This window comes from Balaenoptera physalus (genome assembly GCF_965194825.1).
Source record: "Balaenoptera physalus genome assembly, chromosome: 10".
Taxonomy (NCBI): domain Eukaryota; kingdom Metazoa; phylum Chordata; class Mammalia; order Artiodactyla; family Balaenopteridae; genus Balaenoptera; species Balaenoptera physalus.
This window is the reverse complement of record NC_138889.1, coordinates 102,105,271-102,126,868: the sequence shown is the minus strand read 5'-3', so window position 1 is coordinate 102,126,868 and position 21,598 is coordinate 102,105,271. Positions and strand designations below refer to the sequence as shown.

The 21,598-nt window shown below is 43.2% G+C and overlaps 1 long non-coding RNA gene and 1 pseudogene across 2 annotated transcripts; one reads left to right on the top strand and one right to left on the bottom strand.

Annotated features, from left to right (window-relative positions):
* Nucleotides 1-938: 938 nt before the first annotated feature.
* On the bottom strand, nt 939-6,401 carry LOC309667606. Its single transcript, XR_014267837.1, has 2 exons — nt 3,822-6,401; nt 939-2,718 (listed from the first exon to the last, which is right to left on the bottom strand). It is a non-coding gene; the product is annotated as an uncharacterized lncRNA (long non-coding RNA).
* Nucleotides 6,402-6,924: 523 nt separating this feature from the next.
* On the top strand, nt 6,925-11,193 carry LOC309636443 (olfactory receptor 5AP2-like; annotated as a pseudogene). The gene is made up of 2 exons: nt 6,925-6,946; nt 8,127-11,193. The product of its transcript is annotated as an olfactory receptor 5AP2-like (transcript).
* Nucleotides 11,194-21,598: the final 10,405 nt, after the last annotated feature.

The window sequence follows — 21,598 nt, the reverse complement described above, 5'->3', positions numbered from 1 at the left end:
TGTGTTATTTTTACAAAGACAATAGAGTTATTTTGTAGGTGGGAAGAATTATGGTTTTTTTTTTAGGTGGAGAGATGTATTTTCAATATTGTTAAGTGAATAAAGCAAATATGATATAATCCCATTATTGTATATTTATAGCAAATATACATGCTTGTTTCCCAGGGACATTCCGAGGATCAAAGGAAATAACAATTGGGGAAGTCACATCTAGACCATCAAAGAGGGCACATATGTTGATGTCATTATCACTTTCAGTCATTTCTTGTGAGACCTGGGGATTATGTGGACTTGTGTCCCTGTGCACATCTCGGCCTTTTGAGTCTCAGTAACCTGAAGACAGGCCCACCAGGGATGGACACTGTAAATGAAGGGCATCTGTCCTGGCATTTGATGGCGAATCCCTGCTCCTCAGGGGTTCCCAGACAACCCTCCCCAAGACCTCTCCAGCATACCTTGGAGACAACCTGCTGTTCTAGGACTGCTCCTGGGAGGACCAGTCACAAATTCCCACTGGCACATTTCTTAACTCTAGCGGTCATGATGAAAAAAACTAGATGAAACTTAAGACGGGAGTCTTCCCAGCTTTGTTACAACTGGTTGAGAAGTTCCCTTGAGAAAGCCGGTCAGAGGCAATTAATGAAAAGGGGAGAGGAACACCCCAAGAGGTCTGCAAAACCAAGGCTCATGGATAGATGGTCTCTGCTCAACCACAGGTAAGTGGGCTGAGAGGTGGAATCCTAATACCACTAGGGGCTTAGATTCCTTTATCCTCCCTTCCTCATGCACCATGCTCACACCATTCAGATCTGATCAGCCCCTGCACCGAGGTGACTGGGAAAAAATTGGAGCTCAGAAGCAGTGCACAGTAAGGTTGAAATTAATTTCCTTAGGGTTGGACCCAGGGACCTCTTGGCTTTTTTTAAAAATTAATTTGGTTGTATTTCTTTTTTTTTTTTTTAATTTATTTATTTATGGCTGTGTTGGGTCTTCGTTTCTGTGCGAGGGCTTTCTCTAGTTGCAGGCGAGCGTGGGCCACTCCTCATCGCGGTACGCAGGCCTCTCACTATCGCGGCCTCTCTTGTTGCGGAGCACAGGCTCCAGACGCGCAGGCTCAGTAATTGTGGCTCACGGGCCCAGTTGCTCCGCGGCATGTGGGATCTTCCCAGACCAGGGCTCGAACCCGTGTCCCCTGCATTGGCAGGCAGATTCTCAACCACTGCGCCACCAGGGAAGCCCTTTTTTTTTTTTTATATTTGGCTGCATCATGTCTTAGTTGCTGCACGTGGGATCTATGTTGAGGCATGCGGGGATCTTCCCTTGCGGCGGGCAGGCTTCTCTCTAGTTGTGGCACAAGGGTTCCAGAGCGCGTGGGCTCTGTAGTTTGCGGCGCGCGGGCTCTCTAGTTGAGGCACGCAAGCTCAGTAGGTGTGGCGCGCCGGCTTAGTTGCCCTGCGGCATGTGGGATCTTAGTTCCCTGACCAGGGATGGAACCTGCGTCCCCTGCATTGTAAGGCAGATTCTTTACCACTGGACCGCCAGGGAAGTCCCAGGGGCCTCTTGGCTTTTACTGCTCACATTCTATCCTCTGTTAGCTTCAACTACGAGCTTTACTTTGTACACCAGAGACCTTGGAGTTCTCCCTGACACTACTCTCCTCCTCACACTGGCATCTTCAGCCCATCACCAAATCCTGACATATTTACAGCCAAACATCACTTGAATCCATTTACCTCTGTCTGTCTCCACTATCCTCCACCCCTCTAGTTTAAGCTATGAATCCCCCCTGGATGATTTCAACATCCTCCCAACAAATCTCCCCCATCTATTGGCCCTCCTCCAATCATTTCCCCACAACTGAATTTAGAGTGATCTTATCAAAAAGCAAATATGGCCATATCATCTCCCTGGTTAAAATTTTTTTATGGCATCCCAGAAAAAAAAAAATCCTTAACATAGTCTCGGGTACTAGATAATAACAGTGTAGGCTCTAAACCTGACCACCTGAATTCAAACCCCAGTTCTGCCACTTATAGCTGAGCCTTTGGGCAAGTCCCTTAACTTCTTTGTGCCTTGGTTTCCTCATATGTAAAATAGAGATTTCAGTAGTACATCTCATAAGGTTGTTGAGAGGATTAAATGAAATTAATGGTGTTTAGAATAGTGCTTGATACACAGAAAGCACTCAATAAATGTTACAAAGCACTGCCTGCCTGCTGGCCTCAGCTTGCACACTCTCCCTCTTTGCCCTCTACCAGCACTGGCCCTTTATTCAGCTCTTATTCCTCTCTAGGCTTGCTCAGACCTCAGAGCCTTTGCATAGGCTGTCCCCACTCTTCTCTCCTATGAAAAACTCTTCCTGGGGAAAAACATCCTTGGTCTTCTGGTCAAAGTTTCAGGCTTATAGCACTAAGTACCTCCATGTTGGAGTTATTGCTCCAGTTGCAATTTTCAATAATTTGTGTGATTATTTCTAAATTCCACAAGAGTGGGCACTGTGTCTGTTCACTCCTTACCATTGGCTCCTTACTTCCCACTCTGTGCGTAGCACACAGTAGATGCACAATAAACATATTCTGAATGACTGAATATGTCCGTCAACTCTCAAGCCTCCATCTCCTACGCAGAACTTTCTGCTAAGCTTCAAAATGGTAGAGCAACCTGTCTCCTGGACCTGTGTATTGGGCTCTCCCAAATGCTATCAAAAATGGAACTTACCTATCCTGGAGAATGTTCCGTGTGCACTTGAGAAGAATGTGTAATCTGCTGTTTTTGGATGGAATGTCCTATATATATCAATTAAATCTATCTGGTCTATTGTGTCATTTAAAGCTTCTGTTTCCTTATTTATTTTCATTTTGGATGATCTGTCCATTGGTGTAAGTGAAGTGTTAAAGTCCCCCACTATTGTTGTGTTACTGTCGATTTCCTCTTTTATAGCTGTTAGCAGTTGCCTAGTGTATTGACATGCTCCTATGTTGGGTGCATTTATATTTATAATTGTTATATCTTCTCCTTGGATTGATCCCTTGATCATTATGTAGTGTCCTTCCTTGTATTTGTATGGAAATATGTTAATATAAATGTTTCAGACATTACATGAAATTTCTAAAAATCTTATATGTTCTGGTATAATGTTATAAGTAATAATCCTAGTTATTACTTTAAAATGTATATCTCAGAAATAACTAATTTTCTTGTCAACTGCATTATTATGAACTTTCATCAAATCTTTTACCGTGGTCATTTTTAAGTCTTTTGTCATTTACAGACAGTTCTGGGTGTACTCTGATGATTTTGCAAATATGTTCCTATAAAAGGGTTTCATCTTCAAGAAATTCATGGAAAAGACTCTGACAAGTACAGGTTGCTGGTAACTGACTGTACTGCTGAACTGAATGAATAAGCATTTTCAGAACTCTGATGAAAAACTGATGAACTCATAAAAGTGCTAACAAAAGATCAAGATGAAAAAAAACAATTAATTACATGGGACTGAGTGAACTGATGAGGATGAGTATAATTTTTGTGACTTTCTGTCTGAATTAAAAAAAAAAAAAAATCCCACAAGGACTCAGAGGCAAAGAATATACAAATCAATTTTCACTGCAAAGTAAAGGAGCTGTTACAGTGGAGGATTACTGGACTGAATGTCAATATTATGACATAGTATGAGTGTGTTTCATGTTTGGTAATTGCAATCATTGTTGCTTTTGTTGTGGTCATCCATGTACAATGCTTGGTGTCAGTCTATTTATCTCTTGTAAAAATAAAATACAGTGTGTGTGTGTGAAAAAAAAAAAAAAAAAAATGGAACTTACCACATTCCTCCTCGAACCTGTTACCTGTTAGAGTGAATGACACCATTGTTCACCCCATTACCCAAACGAGGACCCTGGGTGTCATCCTTGACTGCCCTTCAGCCCACATATCCAATTAATGAGCAAGTACTGATAAACCCATCTCCCAGCTATTTCTCTAATCTTTTCACTCTCTCTTTGAGCAAGGATCTCATCTACATTGGTCACCATTGTGTCTCCAGTCCTAATAATGGGACTTGATTATTTGTGAGTCAATAAATAACACTATCCCAGCCAAGGCCACTGTGGTCAGCTGCCTAATGTAGCTCCCTGCCTCCTGTCTAACTTCCCTTGAATTCATTTTAACACCTTAGGCTGACCATGTGACCATCCTGCTTAAACTCCTCCAGCAGCTCTCCACTTATAGGACTCTGCTCTCAAGGCCAGTCCTCCAGGAGCTGAGCAGTATTTCCTCATGCTTAACAGTGACCAGTACTGGTTAGTAAATGTTTATTGTATTTACTTATTTATTTATTTTGGCCATGCCCCATGGCATGCGGGGTCTTAATTCCCCAACCAGGGATCCAACCTGCGCCCCCTGCAGTGGATGCATGACGTTCTAACCACTGAACCACCAGGGAATTCCCAGTAAATGTTTATTTTTAAAAGGCAAGGAATAAATAGTACCTGGACTAACCCTGGGGGTCTGAAAACTCGTTTCTTCACCCATTCACTAAAGCTCTTTCTATCAAAAGAAATTTATTGGGAATTCCCTGGTGGTCCAGTGGTTAGGACTCCTCGTTTTCACTGCTGCGGGCACGGGTTCAATCCCTGGTCAGGGAACTAAGATCCCACAAGCCATGCAGCATGGCCAAAATTAAAGAAAAAAAAATTGTTTATGAAATTAGTTGAGACTCCAAACTACTGATCACTGTACTTTACACACAAATATCAAGCAATTAAAGTTATAGCCAAAAGTGGCAAGTTCCTGTACCCAAGGAAAGAGCAGAGGTGTCAGAGAGAGAAGTGGAACCCATCCTTGGCTCTGTAAGGTATCCATGGGAACAGGATATCTTCAGAAACTCTCAGGGACTTTCTCATCTTGAGATGACCTCCACCTTCATGAGCCGCCCCTCTTCTGACCTTGATAAGCCTTCTCTTTTCTTTCATGTCAGGACACTTCATTGTCATTTATGCACTCTCATTGCCATGGCAGCCCCTCATCAACATCTTAGCAGAGGAACTGGAGGAGGCTGTCCTGCTTTCTCATCCAGGAATTTATTACTGTCAATCCAGGTCCTCCAGGGTTCAATCACACCCATTGTTTCAGCCAACTCACCCCTTAACTCTATCAGTGTGCTAGAGATGAGTGAGCCCAGGTCATGGAATTATTGAAGAGACAGGCCAAGCAAAGCACCCCTGCCAGCTTCCTTCTGGTTTTCTCTGTGCTGAGGTCTTTAAGGACCACAATAACTAACATCTCTCCTCTCTATGCTAATTCTGAACCAATTAAGAGAGACGAGGTAGAAGCAAGGCAGACAGAGAGCAAAATACCACCTGCATCACTGATGCAACTTGGTACTGCAGAACATGACTCATCCTTGTAAATTGTCTTCTTAAAAATTAGACAGACAATGACCTAGTTTTAAGGTCTACATTACGGAGAAATAGAGCAGAGCAGAACCTGTGCTTCCAATGAGCAAAGAAGAGAGCAAAGCAGAACTACACACATTCAGTGCCTTAACCCAAACCCATTGATCACAAAAGGCATCCCTCCTCCAGGAGAAGAGGGGGTGAGGTGTATTACACAATGGATACCCCTCTTTAAGAAAGGAAACATCATGAGCAGAGAAGAAGCATCCCCACTGGTGTTCTCCATAGGTAAAATCTGTACATACTTCTTATATTTCAAGAGGCTGAGTTGCCAATAGGTACTCATAGCACAAAGCCATATTACCAGCTTTGACCAGACACCACCTATTTCTAGCTATCCTGAGATACTCTGAAGAGGCCCTGCCTTATTCCTCCTTTGTTCTCAGTCTCATCCAGACGATATAGAATTCCAAACGTTTAACAACCAGAACGCCATGGGCACCAATCAGAACAAATGCTCCAACAATCAGAACCTACACTCAACCAATCAGAACTGATGTCCAACCAATGATGTCCAACCAATGACAGCAGGCCCTGGCCAGTATCCCATACAAGGGCTTCCCCTCAGAACAGCAGCCTTGGTTATCTGAAAACCCAAAAAGCGAGGATGCTTAGAGGCAAATTCTTGGGAACATGACAACAGCTGAGAAAACGTATATAAACATGAGGGCCCCTCTGGGGAGGTTAGGGATGTAGGCGTGTGAACACTCTGACCTGTGCTCTCTGGTGAAAGAGCTCACCTCCAGTTCTGCCTTCAGAACCATGCCCTGCACTGGACCCCAATACCACAAATCTGGCATGTCCTACTGCCTTCAGTTATTTATAGCTAAAACACAAGACTTTGGTTCTTTGGTCATGGTTTTGTCGAACTGGAGTTTTCATATTTAATGTAGCTGCCTATTCTCCCATACAAATATTTTTCTTAGTTAGTGGTAAATAATAAATGACTTTGTTTTAATTTATTTCGTTTAATTTTCTCCCCTTGGATTATTAGCTCTGTCAATAGAGAGAGATCTGAAAGCCCAGGCTCAGGGATTTCCCTGGCAGTCCAGTGGTTAAGACTCTGCACTTCCACTGCTCCCTGGTCAAGGAAATAAGATCCCACATGCCATGTGGCACGGCCAAAAAAAAAAAGAAAACCCGGTCTCCTGACAACTGCTCAGGAGGCCTGTATCAATAGCCAGGAGTGTCCCCAGCGGGGTGTATTAGTGTCCTAGGGCTGCTGTAACAAAGTACCACAAATTGTGTGGCTTAAAACAAGAAAAATACACTCCCTCACAGTTCTGGAGGCTACAAGTTCAAAATTAAGGTGTTGGCAGAGATGTGCTCCCTCAGAAGCTTCAAGGGGTGGATGTTTCCTTGTCTCTTCTGGCTTCCAGAAGCCCCAGATATCCTTGGCTTGTGGCAGCATCACTCCAATCTCTGCTTCTGTCTTCACATGGCCACCTTGCATCTGTATCTGTGTCTTCACATGGCGTTCTCCCATACCTCCTGTATCTCCATTTTCTTTTCTTATAAGAACACCAGTCATATTGCATTGAGGGCTCACCCTAATCGAATATGATTCAACTTGATTACTTCTGCAAAGACCCTATTTACAAATAAGGTAACATTCACAGGTACCAGGGGTTAGGACTTCAACAAATCTTCCTGAGAGATACAATTCAACCTACAACACTGGGAGAAATCACTGCTCTACTGAGTCACCTTATATTAATGAGGACATTAGGCCTGATTTCCGTGTCCCTGGCCTTGGGGACTAGTACTGTTGGAGCCTTTGCCCCCAAATAAATTACAAATTAACACTTTCACGTATTCCCTCTCTGGACCAACATACCGGCCTCCAGCACTCACTAGTGATGCAGTTCTCCATGGAACAGGAAATTTGGGGAATAGAAAATTATTATAACTATATAATAGACATATGATTAGTACTTGGACTGAGTTCTAATCCCACGTTCTTTATGTACTAGCTCTCTTACCTTGGGCAAATTGATCCTCTCACTAAATATAAATGGACATAATGGGTTTTTTTTATGTTCTATACATTTTTACAATTTATTTTATTGAAGTATAGTTGATTTACAATGTTACATTAATTTCTGCTGTACAGCAAAGTGATTCAATTATACATATATATACATTCTTTTTCATACTCTTTTCCATTATAGTTTATCACAGGATATTGAATATAGTTCCCTGTGCTATACAGTAGGACCTTGTTGATTATTCATTGTTTGCATCTGCTAATCCCAAACTCCCAATCCATCCCTCCCCCTGTCCCATCCCCCTTGACAACCATAAGTCTGTTCTCTATGTCTGTGAGTCTGTTTCTGTTCCGTAGATAAGTTCATTGTCATATTTTAGATTCCACATGTAAGTGATATGCTATATTATCTATCTGTCTCTGTCTGATTTACTTCACCTAGTGTGACAATCTCTAGGTCCAACCATGTTGCTGCAAATGGCATTATTTCATTCTTTTTTATGGCTAACATTCCATTGGATATATGTACCACATCTTCTTTATCCATTCCTCTGTCGATGGACATTTAGGTTGTTTCCATGTCTTGGCTATTGTGAATAGCTAAATGGGCATAATATTTAAATGAGAAAGTATTATGAAGTTTCAATAGCTGTTTAGGAAATGAGTTAGCACATGACTCACAGTAGGTGATCAGTTCAGGCCAGTGTCCCCCCACCCAGTTCCTCTAGCACTGCGCATTCTGGGGGAATTAAAAGAGCTGCAGACACTGACCCCAGGGTCTGCCTCTAGGGTACAAGCATGTCTTACTTGGTGTCTCTGCAGTGACAGGGGCACCACAGGGAAGAACTGCACCCGCGTCACCTGGTTCCTCCTGCTGGGGCTCACAGAGCAGGCGGGGCTCAAGGGCATCCTCTTTGCACCCTTCCTGTTCATCTATTCAGTTACCCTCACAGGCAACCTGGCCATGATCACCCCGATCCACGCAGACCCGTGTACTTCTTGCTGAGTATCCTCTCCTTCATAGACTCCTCCTCCTCCACGTTAAACACCCCCAGGCTGCTGGAGAGCTTCCTCACCTCAAGCCAGTCCATCTCCTTTGCAGGCTGTGTGGTCCAGATGGCCCTCATGCCTCTTCACGGTACTGCTGACTGTCTGCTCCTGGCCATTATGGCATATGACCGATTTGCTGCCATCTACCGCCCTCTCCTCCACCACACCGTCATGTCCCAACGTCTGTGTGTCCAACTGGTGGCAGCCACCTGTATGGCTTCTGTTGCCAATTCAGCTTTACTGACTGGGTACATCTTCAAGCCGCTCTACTGTGGTCTCAATATCGTTAACCACTATGTCTGTGACGTTCCCCTTGTGCTCCAACTTGCCTGTGCAGACGTTGCCAAGGCTGAGGCCATTGTCTTCTCATCTTCTGCCTTGATTATCCTCTTTACCGTCACCGTTATCCTGGTCTCCTATGCCTACATCCTGGTGACTATCTGCAGGATGCGTTCCCTCAAGGCTCAGAGCAAAGCACTCTCCACCTGTGCCTCCCACCTCGCAGTCATCTGCCTTTTCTACGGCACCATCACCTCCATGTATGCCCAGCCAAGCTCTCACAGTTCCATGGAACCGAACAAGGTCGTGTCTGTCTTCTACACAGTGATCATCCCCATGCTGAACCCTCTGATCTACAGCCTGAGGAATAAAGATGTGAAGCCTGCTCTAAAGAGGAGATGCCTTGACATGCTGCCTTCCTAACAGAGAGGGGAACATTCTATCCTAAGCCATAACATGGTAGAGACAACATAAAACATGAATAATATTAACACTTGGATAGAAGGAATTATGTGCCAGCACTATTTCAAATACCTTTTACATATCAATCGATTTAATCTTCACAACAAGAGGTTGAAATAAATACTATTATTATCCCTTAGGAATCTGAGGCACAGAGAGGCTGAGTAACTGGCCCAAGGTCACACAGCTAATAAGAAGCATAGTCAGAATTTGAATCCAGGCAGTCTGGCTCCAGAGACCATGTTCTCAACCAATACATTATATTGCCTTTTTCTGATAAGTGCATCTTACAAACAGACAATGGGCACCGTTTTTCCTAAATTCCATATGTCATAAGGAGGGGCTAGATCATGGAATTATAAGGTGGTATGGGCAGAATATGGACTTTGGCACACCTGAGTAATGCTGCCTCTGAGTGATTCTCTCTTTAGGCAACTGTGTGATGTCAAGTCAAGGTATATAACCCCCTGACCCTCAGTTTTCTCAAGTGAAATGGGGCACTAACACCCATCTCAACTGGTTATCATAAGGTTCCCATGAAGATAAAATGGGCTTACATGGGGTCTGGCACAAACAGTTATTCAGACCATTGGGTTCTTTTCTTCCCTGGGGAAACCTCTCCATGAAACCAAATTTTTGTACATCAATGTTTTTTAAGTGTGAGACCATATCAGATAAACTAAAAGGTCCTACTGTATAGCACAGGGAACTATAATCAATATCTTATAATAAATCATAATGAAAAAGAATATGGAGAGGGCAGACAGCAGAACCAAGAAGAACTACAATCCTGTAGCCTGCAGAATGAAAACCACAATCACAGAACTATAGACAAAATGAAAAGGCAGAGGATAATGTCCCAGATGAAGGAACAAGATAAAATCCCAGAAAAACAACTAAATGAAGTGGAGATAGGCAACCTTCATGAAAAGAATTCAGAATAATGATAGTGAAGATGATCCAGGACCTCAGAAAAAGAATGGAGGCAAAGATCGAGAAGATGCAAGAAATGTTTAACAAAGACCTAGAAGAATTAAAGAACAAACAAACAGAGATGAACACAGATCAATAAGAAATCAAAGAGGAAATCAAAAAATACCTAGAGACAAATGAAAATGAAAACACGATGATCCAAAACCTATGGGATGCAGCAAAAGCAGTTCTAAGAGGGAAGTTTACAGCAATACAATCCTACCTCAAGAAACAAGAAAAATCTCAAGTAAACAATCTAACCTTACACCTAAAGGAACTAGAGAAAGAAGAACAAACAAAACCCAAAGTTAGTAGAAGGAAAGAAATTGTAAAGATCAGAGCAGAAGTAAATGAAATAGAAACAAAGAAAACAATAGCAAAGATAAATAAAACTAAAAGCTGGTTCCTTGAAAAGATAAACAAAATTGATAAACCTTTAGCCAGACTCATCAAGAAAAAGAGGGAGAGGACTCAAATCAATAAAATTAGAAATGAAAAAGGACAATGTTACAACAGACACTGCAGAAATACAAAGCATCCTAAGAGACTACTACAAGCAACTCTATGCCAATAAAATGGACAACCTGGAAGAAATGGACAAATTCTTAGAAGGGTATAACTTTCCAAGACTGAACGAGGAAGAAATAGGAAATATGAACAGACCAATCAGAAGTAATGAAATTGAAACTGTGATTAAAAATCTTCCAACAAACAGAAGTCCAGGACCAGATGGCTTCCCAGGTGAATTCTACCAAACATTTAGAGAAGAGCTAACACCCACCCTTCTCAAACTCTTCCAAAAAATTGCAGGGGAAGGAGCACTCCCAAACTCCTCCTACGAGGCCACCATCACCTTGATACCAAAACCAGACAGAGATACAATAAAAAAAAAAAAATTACAGACCAATATCACTGATGAATATAGATGCAAAAATCTGCAACAAAATACTACCAAACATTGTCCAACAACACATTAAAAGGACCATACACCATGATCAAGTGGGATTTATCACAGGGATGCAATGATTCTTCAATATATGCAAATCAATCAATGTGATACACCATATTAACAAATTGAAGGAGAAAAACCATATGATCATCTCAATAGATGCAGAAAAAGCTTTTGACAAAATTCAACACCCATTTATGATAAAAACTCTCCAGAAAGTGGACATAGAGTAAACCTACCTCAACATAATAAAGGCCATATACGACAAACCCACAGCAAACATCATTCTCAGTGGTGAAAAATTGGAAGTATTTCCTCTAAGATCAGGAACAAGACAGGGATGTCCACTCTCGCCACTATTATTCAACATAGTTTTGGAAGTCCTAGTCACAGCAGTCAGAGAAGAAAAAGATATAAAAGGAATACAGATTAGAAAGGAAGAAGTAAAACTGTCACTGTTTGCAGGTGACATGATACTATACATAGGAAATCCTAAAGATGTCACCAGAAAACTACTAGAGCTAATCAATGAATTTGGTAAAGTTTCAGGATACAAAATTAATGCACAGAAATCTCTTGCATTCCTATGCACTAACAATGAAAGATCAGAAAAAGAAAGTAAGGAAACAATCCCATTCACCAGTGCAACAAAAAGAATAAAATACCTAGGAATAAACCTACCTAAGGAGGTAAAAGACCTGTACTCAGAAAACTATAAGACACTGATGAAAGAAATCAAAGATGACAAAAACAGTTGGAGAGATACACCATGTTCTTGGATTGGAAGAATCAATGTTGTGAAAATGACTATACTACCCAAAGCAATCTACAGATTCAGTGCAATCCCTATCAAATTACCTGTGGCATTTCTCACAGAACTAGAACAAAAAATCTTAAAATTTTAATGGAGACACAAAAGATCCCTAAGAGCCAAAGCAATATTGAGAAAAAAAAACAGAGCTGGAGGAATCAGGCTCCCTGACTTCATACTATACTACAAAGCTACAGTAATCAGGACAATATGATATTGGCACAAAAACAGAAATATAGATCAATGGAACAAGATAGAAAGCCCAGAGATAAACCCATGCACCTATGGTCAACTAATCTATAACAAAGGAGGCAAGGATATACAATGGAGAAATGACAGTCTCTTCAATAAGTAGTGCTGGGAAAACTGGACAGGTACATGTAAAAGAATGAAATTAGAACACTCCCTAACACCATATACAAAAATAAACTCAAAATGGATTAAAGACCTAAATGTAAGACCAAACACTGTAAAACTCTTAGAGGAAAACATAGGAAGAACACCCTTTGACATAAATCACAGCAAGATCTTTCTTGACCCACCTCCTAGAGTAATGGAAATAAAAGCAGAACTAAACAAATGGGACCTAATGAAACTTAAAAGCTTTTGCACAGCAAAGGAAACTATAAACAAGACAAAAAGATAACCCTCAGAATGGGAGAAAATATTTGCAAATGAATCGACAGACAAAGGATTCATCTCCAAAATATACAAACAGCTCATGCAGCTCAATATCAAAAAAACAAACACAATCAAAAAATGGGCAGAAGATCTAAATAGACTTTTCTCCAAAGAAGGCATACAGATGGCCACAAGGCACATGAAAAGCTGCTCAACATCACTAATTATTAGAGAAATGCAAATCAAAACTACAATGAGGTATCACCTCGCACCAGTTAGAATGGGCATCATCAGAAAATCTACAAACAATAAATGCTGGAGAAAGTGTAGAGAAAAGGGAACCTTCTTGCACTGTTGGTAGGAACGTAATTTGATGCAGCCGGTATGGAGAACAGTATGGAGGTTCCTTAAAGAACTAAAAATAGAATTACCATATGACCCAGCAATCCCACTACTGGGCATATACCCAGAGAAAACCATAATTCAAAAAGACACATGCACTCGAATGTTCATTGCAGCACTATTTACAATAGCCAGGTCATGGTAGCAACCTAAATGTCCATCGACAGATGAATGGATATAGAAGATGTGGTACATACATACAATGGAATATTACTCAGCCATACAAAGGAATGAAACTGGGTCATTTGTAGATATGTGGATGGACCTAGAGACGGTCATACAGAGTGAAGTTAGAAAGAGAAAAACAAATTTCGTATATTACCACATATATGTGGAATCTAGAAAAATGGTACAGATGAATCGGTTTGCAAGGCAGAAACAAAGATATAGAGAACAAACGTATGGACACCAAGGGGGGAAAGCAGGGCAGGGGGTGTGGGATGAATTGGGAGGTTGGGACTGACATATATACACTAATATGTATAAAATAGATAACTAATAAGAACCTGCTGTTTAGCACAGGGAACTCCACTTCGCTGTACAGTAGAAACTAACACAACATTGTAAAACAACTACACCCCAATTAAAAAAAAGAAACAGGGCTTCCCTGGTGGTGCAGTGGTTGAGAATCCGCCTGCCAATGCAGGGGACGCGGGTTCGAGCCCTGGTCCGGGAAGATCCCACATGCCGCAGAACAACTAAGCCCATGCACCACAACTACTGAGCCTGTGCTCTAGAGCTCGGAGCCACAACTACTGAGCCCACGTGCCACAACTACTGAAGCCTGCATTCCTAGAGCCCATGCTCCACAACAAGAGAAGCCACCACAATGAGAAGCCCACGCACCACAATGAAGAGTAGCCACCATTAGCTGTAACTAGAGAAACCCTGCGTGCAGCAACAAAGACCCAATGCAGCAAAAAATAAATAAATAAATTTATTTAAAAAAAAAAAAAGGCTAGAAATTGTTCAGACTGATATGGACACTCCATGAAGATCCAGGTGCCAGCATCTTTCTGTCCCAGCATCTTTCATGCATAATTTGTGTTATGGGCCAAATTATCTCCCCACCCCAAAATTGAGGTGTTGAAACCTTAACCCCTGGTACCTCAGAACATAACTGTATTTGGAGACAGGGCCCTTAATACAATCAGACTGATGTCTTTATAAGAAGAGGAAATTTGGACACACAAAGAGATACCTGGGATGTGCACACACAGAGAAAAGACCATGTGAGGACACAGCAAGAAGGTGGTCACCTTCAAAACAAGGAAAGAGGCCTCTGAAGAAACCAAACCTTCCAACACCTTGATCTTGGACTTCTGGCCTCCATAACTCTGGAAAAAATTAGTATCTGTTGTCTAAGTTACACAGTCTTTGGTATTTTGTCAAGCACTAATATGGCTTCTATATTCAAGGCTGCCCCTTAGCCTAATATGACAACGAAGCTCTAGCCATCACTTTACTGTCTGAAGAAGAAAACTGGAGGAATGGGGGACATTACCAGCTGTCTATCCCCTTTTTGTAGCCTTTTCAATAACAACCAAGCACAACCATTGGCCTCTCATTGGCCAGAACTTAGTCACACGGGAGTCATATGACTTGACTAAGTAAGGGAGGCTGGGAAATATGGTTATTAGCTGGGCACATGGCCACCTTGACAATCTTGTGATCCTGTTTTTAAAAAAGAAGGGGAGAGGGCTTCCCTGGTGGCACAGTGATTGAGAATCTGTCTGCCAATGAAGGGCACACAGGTTCGAGCCCTGGTCTGGGAAGATCCCACATGCTGCGGAGCAACTGGGCCCGTGAGCCACAATTACTGAGCCTGTGCGTCTGGAGCCTGTGCTCCACAACAAGAGAAGCCACCACAATGAGAAGCCCACGCACCGCAACGAAGAGTAACCCCCACTCGCCGCAACTAGAGAAAGCCCACGCGCAGCAACGAAGACCCAGCGCAGCCAAATATTAATTAATTAATTAATTAATTAATTTAAAAAAAATTTCTGATACAATCACATTTTTAAATCCCTGTTGCCACTTTCTCTGGGAAGAAAAATTGAATTGGAGCACTCCACCAGTCTCATTCTCAGCATAGTTATAATCATCTGGTGCTGAGTCAGAGATGCCCTTTTAAACAGGACACAGATTCTCCAGTTCTCCCCACCCCATTCTTCCCCATCATTCTTCTTGGAGTGTCTGTTGCCTTTTTATCATGCCCTGAGTTTTTTCATAATAGTAGAGAAAATGTATTATATTCACATCTCTAGCAAAAGTAAGAAAAGAAAATAAAGGCTTAGAGATGTACATGTTTCAAGACAAGTGGCCAGTGCCTAGGACAATGCCTGGTGCACAGAAGAAGCTCGGTCAATACTCCTTGAATGAAGGAAGATAATATCTATTTTTTGGATGTGAAGAATGTCCCTATAGGTGTAAGATTAACCATCCCCCCCCCCAAAAAAGTGTGTCCATGTAGAAGAATACATTTTTCATTCATTTAAGGTGTCTGAGTGGTCCTTGTAGGTATTTGAGTTTGCAACCCTTGGTCATGGGGAAAATTCTCACCTCTTTAGTATTATCTTACAAGCTTGTGCCACCCTAACTTTCCAGGGAGCACCTCACAGTTCCCACCAAGCACCTACCCTGCGGCCCCGACCAGTGACCTGGCGTGGCCTGAATAGGTCATACATTTGCGCACCTCTTCCTTTGCTCACGTCCTCCCAGCCCCTGGAATGTGCTCCCTCATCGCTTTGTCAGCCTGACAGATCTTTTTGTTATCATTCCAGTCCCAGCCTAAATGCAACCTCTTCTCGGAACTTCTCTGACTCCTACACACAGGATTTATCATTCCTTCCTCTGTCCTCTGGTTTGCCTTTGTTAAAGAAAAATGTTTAAACTACCAGAAACCAAAGATTGAGTGCTGAATGGAAAAAAAAAAAGGAAGATTTACTTTCAAGCAGGAAGCCCAATCTAGCACAGCCTAGGAAAACGTCAGATCTGACGATGTGGGAGAAGAAAAGGAGTCATTTTCCAAAGCCAGAAGACTATGAACTGTCCCTTTCCCAGGTTAGGAAAGCAAAGTCCCTGGGTGTTCCTGAACGGTTGCTGACACCTGGGTTTTTATTTTTTATTTATTTGTTTGTTTGTTTGTTTTATTTTTGGCTGCACGCGAGCTTTCTCTAGTTGTGGCGAGCAGGGGCTACTCTTCATTGCGATGCGCAGGCTTCTCATTGTGGTGGCTTCTCTTGTTGCAGAGGATGGGCTCTAGGTGCATGGGCTTCAGTAGTTGTGGCACGCGGGCTTCAGTAGTTGCGGCTTGCGGGCTCTAGAGGGTAGGCTCAGTAGTTGTGGCGCACGGGCTTAGTTGCTCCGCAGCATGTGGGATCTCCCCGGACCAGGGCTCGAACCCGTGTCCCCTGCATTGGCAGGCGGATTCTTACCCACTGCGCCACCAGGGAAGTCCCTACACCTGGGTTTCTAATTAGAAAAGATCTGGCTTAGTTGGAGGTGGTCTTCTGGGTACACATGTGGTGCCTGGCTCGGGTTGGGGTTGTGACGTCCAGCTGCCTCTGCGTGTACGTGAGGTGCCTGAGTCGGGGGGAATCACCCTGTTAGCAGCTTACCTCGTCAGCAGCCAGGAGACCAAGTCAAGGCTCATGACCTCCACACCAGCACACTCACACACGGCACTGAAAATGTCATGTTTTCCTCCCCTATTCGAATTTTGTCTTTTTTTTTTTTTTTTTTTTTTTTTTTTTTGGCCACACCTTGTGGCTTGTGGGATCTTAGTTCCCCGACCGGGGATTGAACCCGGGCCCTCGGCAGTGAAAGCGCGGAGTCCTAACCACTGGACTGCCAGGGAGTTCCCTATTTTGTCTTTTTTTTTTTTTTTAACCTTATGTCCCAGTCACCCAGCCCCTGCCCCAGTGTTCAATACAGAGAGGATATTCAATTATTGCTTATTGCTTGACTTAAATAAGAGAATGCAGCAAAGTACCTACTTAGTGTCTGACACATAATAGATGCTCAGTAAATTATAGCTCCTGTGGGAAGGACACATGAGGCCAAATAACGGGCAGGAATCTTTCTCCCAAGAACAGGGAGGAAAGGATGCCTCAAGCTTCAGCCCAGCACAACTGCTACAAATTACAAGGCTGCATCTTTCTGTAAGGAGCTGATACTCCTCACCTCCACATCAGCAAGCTGCACATGTGAGCCATTTTCCCACAGAGAGGGCAATCTGGAAACCCCCAGCACTGCTCCCTGGGACAGGCTCTACCCAGCTGTGTGTGGAGAATGGGAGCAGAAAGCAGAATCTCATTTATACCTAGATTTTATTGGTGCCTTCATTTCGTGAAGAAGGTCATGTAGCTGGAAAATTTTAGCATCAGGATATAGCTAAAGCCAGTGGGGTCCAGAGCACAGGTTCTTTCCATAGTTCTGGGCAACCCTGTCATCACTCTGTCCCCTGACTCTCTGCTCCTTTAAAGCCTCTGTTACCACTGAGTTCCCTTTAATGCCATTTAAATCATTTTAAGTATGCAGGCTTTGTATCCACGGCTAGACTGTAAATTCCCTGAGGGCAGGGAGTGTGCCTTTCAGAGCTGGGGTTTGGAATTAGGGCTCCATGAAAGCTGGTGGGAGAGTTACAGAATGGACCTCTCCCAACACCAGCAGGGCTGCTCCCAGAGGCAGACCCTGGAGACCTGGGCTTCTGCAAGAAATCCGGAGGCAAATTCACAGTTTTTATTCTCTCTGAGGAAACCCTATCTGCTTCCATCAGCTTCCTTCTCAGCCCAACAACTCTGATAGCTATCTGCCCAACAATTCTGTAGAGTCAGATCTGACCAGGAGCTTCTTGTAAGCTCAGGGCAGCTGCAGAGGGAGTTGGAAACAGGAAAAAAAAAAAAAAAAAAAAGGACTGACAAGGTAAAGGAACAAGAGTGGCAACTAATCATGTACCCTCTGCACCAATCCCTTCCCTAGCCCTCTCTCCCAGAGGGCTTATCTCCTGCAGGGAGAGGTCTCCACCTGAGACTTGGGGCATGTGAGTCACACTTGAGGAGAGTTTCTTCTCTCTCCACCAGGATGAGTTCAGGCAGGTTCAGTGCAGGGCAAGGGCCATGAGTCACCGGTGATGAAGAAAGAGCCAGGGAATGGGAGAGGGTGGGGCAGGCCCTTCTACTGTGTCAGTGTCCACAGCCTCCCTTCCTGTCTTTGGCCACGGATATCAAAGGCGTTTCCTAGGCAGGTCAGGGTCTCTCGACCTTGACACTATGAACACTTGGGGCTGGATAATTCTTTGTTGTGGCCGTTGTCCTGTGTGTTGTAGAACGTTTCTCAGCATCCCTGGCCGCTACCCTAAGATGCCAGCAGCACCCCCACCTCACCCAGTGTGACAACCAAAGATGTCTCCAGATGTTTCCAAATGTCCCCAGGGGGTAGGAAGGAACGAGCCTGGTTTAGACCACTAGGCTTAGAGGGCTTCCTGCCTCTCCTTCCCTTCCTTCTACAGAAGGATGGGCTGGGGTCTCAGTCTGCCATATCTCCTCTCCCATGGCTGCCTCTTCCTAGCAATTCCTGAATATTATCCCCTTTTCTCGTCAAAGGACTTACGGCTGCTTCTTTCAGGGTTGTGGATGAAAAGGAATAAGTAATGATCATGGAGAAGTAATCAAGTTCCCTGAGCCTAAAGAGGGAAGGAAGAACCAGGACAGGACCCAGGAGTCCTCATCCTATGGTAACCAAAAGTCCTGATGGACTGAGGCAGCGTGGTCCAACAGAAATCTAATGCAAGAAATGGAGGTATTTGTAATGAGGTGGATGGAGTTAGAGTCTGTCATACAGAGTGAAGTAAGTCAGAAAGAGAAAAACAAATACAGTATGCTAACACATATATATGGAATCTAAGGGGAAAAAAAAAAAAAAAAAAAAAAAAAAAAAAAAAAGGCCATGAAGAACCTAGTGGCAAGACGGGAATAAAGACACAGACCTACTAGAGAATGGACTTGAGGATATGGGGAGGGGGTGGGGTGAGATGTGACAGGGTAAGAGAGTGTCATGGACATATATACACTACCAAATGTAAAATAGATAACTAGTGGGAAGCAGCCGCATAGCACAGGGAGATCAGCTCGGTGCTTTGTGACCATCTAGAGGGATGGGATGGGGAGGGTGGGAGGGAGGGAGATGCAAGAGGGAAGAGAAATGGGAACATATTGTATATGTATAACTGATTCACTTTGTTATAAAGCAGAAGCTAACACACCATTGTAAGGCAATTATACTTCAATAAAGATGTTAAAAAAAAAAAAAAAAAAAAGAAATCTAATGCAAGCCACAGATACAGGCCACATATGTAATTTAAATTTTCTAGTAGTTAGTTACATTTTTTTAATTAAAAGAAACAGGTAAAATTAATTTCAAAAATATGTTTTACTTAACCCAATATGTCAAAAATATAGTCACTTCAGCATGTAATCGATATTTTAAAATTAGTAATTAGCTGTATTCCACTCTTTTTTTCATAGTAAGTCTTCAACATCTGAAGTGTATCTTTCTCTTACGACACATCTCAGTTGGGACCAGCCACCTTTCAAGAGCTCAATAACCACATTGACTAGTGGCTACCATCCTGGCCATGGCAGGACCGAGTCTTCTTACAGAGGGTGAGGTTCACCCCTGCCCTTCTCCCAGCACCAGGGGGCTTCCAGAGGCCAAGATCTTAGGAACACAGTGAGGCAATCTAATCTCCAAGTAGATATTTGTAACTTAGGGAGCAAGATACCCATTTCAAGGGGCCCCTGCCCCATCCAAAACAATGCCCACTCCTGAACCCATAAACAAAGCAGCCTGCAGGTTGTCTGTTGGGTCCTTTTCAGAGACTTGGACCTCAAACATTCCACACCACACCCCATGTCAGAAGAAAGTTATAAATCCTCAGGGTGTATATTAGCCTAACCCCACCCTACACATAGACTTCCTCCCAGCAGTCAGGTACTTCCACCCAGGCTTCACACACCCTGCTTCTTCCCCTGGTACGCAATGTGCTCACTGCTTGCCTAATGCAAGACTGCAGACCCATGGGGCCCTCAGACCCTGCCCTGTGTGTCATGATCAGCTCACCAACCCTTCACCCACATCTGCTTCCTGGTAGACAGAGATCATGCTCCGTTGAGCCTAGAGCCTCTGTTCGATTGATAAATTCCCAAGCCTGATGGACACATTCCTAGTTAAGGTACCAGACCTAGGATTGGGGCCCCTGATGGAGACTTATAACCTCTCATTATGGGTGGGATTCTCCCCTGTCCTTGTTCTGCCAGGATGTACATCCTGAAATCCACTCGTCCCAGCTCAAACAAAGATCTTGCAGGGGCTTGGATAGGAAAAGATGGGAAAATGCTGAGGCTAAGACCAGCTAAGGGGAAGAAATTCCAAAATTTTCCAAATTTTTTTTCACTGGATATGTTCCCAGATAATCATTCAGCAGCTTTAAAGTTTGTTTGTTTGTTTAATCTTTAGACTCCTAGTACATGAGACCTGGCATACAGTAGGATCTCAATTAATACATGTATGAATTTGTTGTAGGTGGCAAATACAGCCCACACTCTGGGAGGGAAGGAGGGTCTCTGAGAGGTCTCCATGTTTGAAGCTTAGGAAGGAATGAGCCCTTATCTGCACAGTTTTCCAGTGTCCTGACCCTTTATCCACAGAGGATTCGGTGGACAGCTAGATTTATGACTCCTGAGGTCAGTTCCAGCATCCTACCGGTGCCAAGCCTGCGCTCCAGACTCACCTCCCTGCGTGGTCATTCAAGCCCCATCCCCAGCTGTAAAGACCCTTATCCAGTCCTCTTCCCCTTGGGGCCACTATTCAAGTTCCACTCACTTTCCTGGTTTTTAGGAGCCTCTCCACTTCTGGCTCTTGGGGATTTCCTTTCCTTAGATTTGCGTTCAATCATATCTTTCGAATTATTTTGTTAGTAGGGTTTTTTTTTTTTTCTGCATTTCTATGTTTGAGATAGAAAGAGCTTCCAGTTTCCTCTGTTAAAGTAACTGCATTAGACCCAAGATGGAGTCGTGCTAAGCCCCATGTCAGCAAACAAAAACTGAACTAAATTTCTTTGCTCTGACAGAAAAGGAAGCCCTAGGTCAACCCATCACTGCTTACCTGCTCAGCCCAAGTTACCTGACCAGGATCCAAGACTTCCCTTTTCTCCATATGAGGAAAGCAACCCTGCTTTACTCAATCAGCAAATGCCCAGTTTCACTTCCTTGTTCCTGCTCACGTGGGTCTGTAAAAATCTCTCGCCTTGTACAGCTCTTCAGAGTTCCTTTCTATCGGCTAGATTGGAGGCTGTCTGACTCATGAATCGCTAAATAAAAGCCTACTAGATCACTAAATTGCCTGTGGAAAATTTTCTTTTAACACAGCTAAGCCTCCCATACTGACTGAAAATGCCAGGCTGACGTACTAATGCAAATCTGATCATCTAAATTTCGGGCTGAAAACCCTTCATTGATTCCCATTTCCTTCAGCGAAGAGTCCAAAAAGCATACACAGCAAGGCATCTCATCATCTGACCTGGGTTGATTTCCTGGGCTGCTTCTCAGGCA